Below are 6,000 nucleotides of genomic sequence, written 5' to 3'. Positions count from 1 at the left end.
ACAACTGAGGATGACTTAAAGGAATTAATTGATATTATCTATACAAATAAGATGCATCTACTTTTCGGTAGCTCATCACTGAAGAACTTTATAGTTAAGCGTGCTTAGCTTGGAGTAGTTATGGAATGGGTGACCTTTTGAGAAGTTTCCTGGAAAGCATGTGAGTGAAGACAAAACACATTGAAAAGTTTTATGTTGATCTGTGGAGTCAGTCATTGATCCTAAAAGTAGGCAGAGCTGATTTTTGAAGTCTTGAAAAGGACTACCTATGAAGGGATTTGATCGGTAGAGAGTTTTGACCAACAAAGATGTTGTGTGAAGTGCCATACGAAGGGTTCTGACCAACAAGAATGTTGAATGAAGTAACACCATGTGAAGTCTTGTAATGTGGGAGCTGTCGAGAAGTTAAAAATCAATGATGTTACATAAGAGGGGAAAGGAAGGGAGGAGGATACACAAATTTTGGGTGCGAATAATAATTTTTGGGGGTGAAAGTAACAATCTTAAATTTGAGAGTGATGGTCCCAATTGACCCTTTTGGCTAAGGGGAATCCAAATTGGATTACCAAGAAACCTATTTGAATTTCTTCTAGTAGCTACTAGGCTAATGCTATTTATACCCCCTTTATTGCTAATATATTCCCCTTTCAATTTTTTTCTCCTCAAAATATTGTATAAAATACACTCTTGTCATCTATCTCCATAAGTTTCTCTGATGAAAGAAGACTTCTCCACAATCGAAGCAACTGTGGAATTAGTTTTCCATTTTCCCCTTTCTTGTGGGGTTATGCTTACCAAAAGAGGGGGTTAGAATCATGTTTTGAAATTTACAAAGTTTTCTTACCTTTGTGAGAGAATTTGTGATGATGTTATGCAAGAGAAGTCATGGTCGCTAGTATTGGGATAGAGGCAAGCGAAAGCCACATTAGGAATTCAAATTTGAATCTATTTTTTGGAATGCACATGGAAACACTTTTATGTATGCAAACTTACACGATTCAATGATTCTTCATGATTTAGGGCAAGCAAACTCACTAGGTCACACATCCGTACGTAAAACTTAAAGCACTTTATTTGAAATTGTAACACGAGAGAGACAAAATAATGGTATCGTTGAATTAAGAAACTTTTATGATTGTGCAATTGATGACAATCTAAAATGTGGAATGAGCAAGTTTTGAAGACCTATGGGTATGTTCAGAGGGGAGTGTATTTTCTAGGGTATTTATGAGAAAAAATAATAAAAAAAGAGTGTATTAGTAATAAAGGGATGAGAAAATAGTAATAAAATAGGAGTGTATTAGTAATAAAGAGGGTGGAGTTATTATTTTCACCCATCGATAGCTATTTTCACCAACAAGGGGTGCAAAAGCAAATTTGGGAGTGAGAATAGCAATCCTCTAAAGTCTTAATTGTATATGATTTAATGGGGGCTAAAATTGTATAATTGACACAATCTTTATCTTTATATATGGTGGGAATAGTTTTGAAAAAATAAAAGCAAGCAGGTGGGATAATTTGGAAAAAAAATAATTTTATAATAATGAGTTGTAAATAAAAAAAAAAAAAACCTTTACAATGATGAGCTGAAAAAAATATATTTTAAAAAATTGAATGAAATAAAGGCATATTAAATTTTTCAAGAATTTTTAGTTTAAATACTCTAAAAGTATTGAAGTTTCTAAAGTACTTCAATGGTATGAGTCTAGGCCGAACCTATATGTAATTGAGGGTAGACAAATGCATCACCTCATTTTAATAAAGTTACCTACATGTGTGTCAAAATTTTATATTTTGCACTCCTAATTTTATATGTTTGCACTCCCTCATTTACTTTCACATAAAGATAAATAAATGTATCCCCTTGTTTTAATATTTCTACCTTTTATTTTTTTGTGTTTAAACCCATTATTTATTTTTCTCACTTTTCTTATATGTTTATTATTAATTTATTTACATATTGATTTATTAGATTTATTTTTTAAAATATATTACCTCCATCGGTTTCGGGTCCTAGATCCGCCATTGGTATGAGTTGCTTGAAGTTCCTAACATTCTCTGAGTAAATTATACATTGAAGTTTCTAACATTCTCCTATATATTTTAATGGAAAAATTGCAAATTTGATCTCCCAATTTGTCTCCAATTTCGGATTTGCCCCCCCAGTAAATTAATTCACAAATTTTATCCTCCTATTTATTAAAATCACGCAATGTTGGTCCCCAAGGCCACAATTGAACATTGACCGTTAGCAAGTAATGTTGACTGACACGTGTCAACGTCTGAGAGGCACGTCAAACAGTTGGCAATTTTTAACCCACAATGGTAAATTTTATTTTACTGTGAAAGAAACCCTAAAAGCCACATTCCAGAAATCCCTAACCCTAAAACGTTCTGCGACTTCGTCCTCGTGGTCATCGAAGCAACAACCCAGTGTTGTTTGTGGGTGCCTTGTCGGCGTTGCTGCCTCGTCGTCCTGGTGAAGCTTTTGGTGTCGTCCCTAAAACCCAATGTTTGGGTGTCGTCCATAAACCTCGGCATGGAAAGGAGTTCCTCATCGTACACCTCGGAGGCCCAAAGTCGCATGGTGTGTTTGTGTAACGTAGAGGCTCCACTGGTGACATCATGAACTGAGGATAATCCAGGGAGGCATTTTTATGATTGTGGTCTATACAAGGTAAGGAATAATTTATATCGCATGGGTTATGTTATAGTTTATTTGTTGATTCTTTTTGGTTATTTTGGGCATGTAGGTTACAGGTAAGAAAGGGTGTAATTATTTTGAGTGGCACGATCCCGTTGTCAACATTCGTCAGAAGAAGATCATTGTAGTATTGATGAAGAAGGTTGATGAATTGAAGTTGAGGGAAAAGGATTTGCAAACCAAGATCAGTGACATGAAGATGAAGGGAAAATTTTTAGGGATTGGATTGGTTTTTTCTTGGGTCTGTGTTTGGTTGTTGGTGTTTTTATTATGTAGTATATGAATGTAATTTGACAATGTAGCAGGGGAATGTAATTGGTTGTTGGTGTTTTTTTTTCCTGGGTCTCTGCAAATGCTAGTAATTTGGCACCATTGTGTTTTGATTATGTAATTATTTAGGAAAAAAGTAATGGTGATAATTTGGTTTTTTGTAATCTACAGATTGTAATTGTTGAATGGCTATGTTAATGAAAGAAGATTTTATGGGTATTCAAATTTGGTATTAATTTTGTATTCAACTTTGAAATATGTTTTGACTAAAATAGGACTAAGTTTGTTTAGCCTCATTAACAAGGAATTGGGTGTTCCAATCACTCTGTTTTGGCTGAAATATGTTTAGAAAACAAAGCTGTAACTTGAAATGAAAGAGAGAAAACAGAGTGATTTGGTATTTAGCTTTCAAATTTTTTATCACTAAAATTTGACAAATTATGTTTCGTTAGTGGTTTGTGCAGTTGGTTTTTTGTACACATAAGTTAACAGCAAGTTCCAAAAGCCTAAACAAGCAGTAACTTGAACTAAAGAAACCAATAACAAAGCATTAACTTGAAATTATGTTTTCAGTTGACCTAAACAAAGCAGTAATAAAACGGTAACAAAAGCAATAACTTGAACTAAACAACAAAACATATAATTGAACATGAACATAATAACACAAGATTGCATTACATGGCCTCTTTAAACAGTAACTTAAAGTGAATAATTAATAATATAAAGAGTGCATTACAAAGCCTCCTCATTGAACAGAGACACTAAAGCAAGTTCCAAAATGAGTGTAGCCTAAACAAATTTAAACTAATAATCCTTTTGTGCCCAAGTACTCCTAGTCTGTGCCTTAGCTGATTTGTGATTGTTGTGTTTCATTGGTACTGTCACCTCCTTGATTTCCTGCAGATGTGGTCTGACTTGTGTTTGAAGCATTCTTTTGTTTCTTTGTTACAATAGTGGTGGGACATGTTGCTTGTCTCTTCAAGTTCTGTTAATATTTAACACAAATATTATAAGAATGGTGAACGTGAGAAACTCTGTTAAATGAAATGGAAAACACTTATTCAAGGCAAATTACCTTATTTCCCCATTTTGGAATGATCCTATCTGCAGATGTCTTTCCTTTACATGTCCTTTTGTTGTGACCAATTTTGCCACATTTTTTACAAACCACTAATTTTGACTGTCTTGGTGGGTTGGACCTCTTGGTAGACTCATCATTTCTCTTGTTCCTTGTTTTCTTTGGTTTTCCAGGAGCTCTCCTCATCACTGGTGGAAGCATCACTGGTGTTTGTAAAAGAAATCATAAGTTTGGTCCATTACATGGGTAGACAATAAATGAATATGTTGTCAACATAGTAGATTTCCTGCTAAATACAACAACTAAACATATTCAATTCAAAACAATTATTGCAAAACAACAAGAACATGAGTGCATGGAATTACAGAAAACAACACCTATAATAAGAATTGACACTAAGTTCTGGTTCAGCACCATTGATCCACATGCATGCTATTGAATGAGTGCATGGAATTCCAGTTAACTCCCACTTTCTACAAGAACATGTCTGTTGTTTAAGATTCACAACAAATTTTTCCATGCCCTTTGACACCTCAAACAAAGACAAATCAGCATTACCACACCAATGTGTCTGCCATGCTTTACATGCTTTTTTATTTTTTTTCAATGATTTCCTGAACTTTGGGACAGATTAAACCCTCATACCTCATGAGGATAGTCCTTAACTTCACAATTCTGGAGCTTATGTAAAATCGAATTCCCTCCAGTAGAGTAATAATTGGCTTATCTCTGTACTCCATTATTACATTGTTGAATGCCTCACACATGTTATTCAATTGCAAATCACATTTTGTGTTTACCTTAAAAGCAGATCTTGTCCAAGCAGCAGGGTTTAACCTTTCCAGATCCTTCCAAGCTTCTACATCATGACTTTTAATCTGCGCCATGGCTTTTTCCCAATCAGGGTAGTTGTTGCTCGAGCTGCCATCCACTTGAATGTTTTGTACCCGAGAGACTTAATCACCTTTGTCAAGTCAATATACGACATAGTATCCACATCCCAACCCCATTCTTCTTCAACGATCTCACCATTGACATACATAGTAGATGGCTTATAAATAAGCATCCATCCATGGTGAGTCCTTAACCTCACTGTTTGTTCTTTGGTTGGCCTGCAAAAAACACGAACGACAACAAAGCCCAAAAGATTAATAAAAACAACACCCACCACCAAAGGTTTTCAGAACAAAACAAAAACAAAAGCCAAAATCAGGACCACCACAACAAAAAAAGCAGCATTCATGTTTCCAAGTGAACACATAAGGGACCACCACAACAACAAAAAAAAAATATCAGCACACACCCCGTCAAAGACAAAATCGGGACCACATCAACAAACAAATCCCACAAATAACCTCGTGGACCCCAAAACCTCAACACAAATGGACAAAACTATCTGCCATTATAATATAAACAAAACTTCAACATAAACGATACTTCAATATAAATACTCTGTGGACCAGATCAACAAACAAACTCCACAAATAACCCAACTTACTTGCAAACAAAAGGCACTTCCATCTTTCTACGACGTTCAACAGCGACTCTTCATGCACACGACCACCACCAACAAACACGAACGGCGACACCTTCACGCACAAGAGATTTCGTTTTCACGATACCAATTTCCGATTTTCAGGTTCGTGGTTCCAAAAACAAAGTTACCTTTTAGGATTGGGGTAAAAAACACAGTGGTTAAAAAATCGCAAACCGTTTTACGTGTCTATCAGACGTTGACACGTGTCATTCAATGTCACTTGCTATCGGTCAACGTACAATTGAGGCCTGGGGGACCAACATTGCATGATTTTAAAAAATAGGAGGACAAAATTTGTGAATTAATTTATCGGGGAACAAAATCCAAAATTGGAGACAAACTGAGGGACAAAATTATTTTAATCATCTGCTTCATATGATTTCTCATTGTTTTATATATCCCGTAGATCTT

The sequence above is a fragment of the Glycine soja genome, chromosome 14, assembly GCF_004193775.1.
Source record: "Glycine soja cultivar W05 chromosome 14, ASM419377v2, whole genome shotgun sequence".
NCBI lineage: Eukaryota > Viridiplantae > Streptophyta > Magnoliopsida > Fabales > Fabaceae > Glycine > Glycine soja.
Note: the sequence above shows the minus strand (reverse complement) of the source record.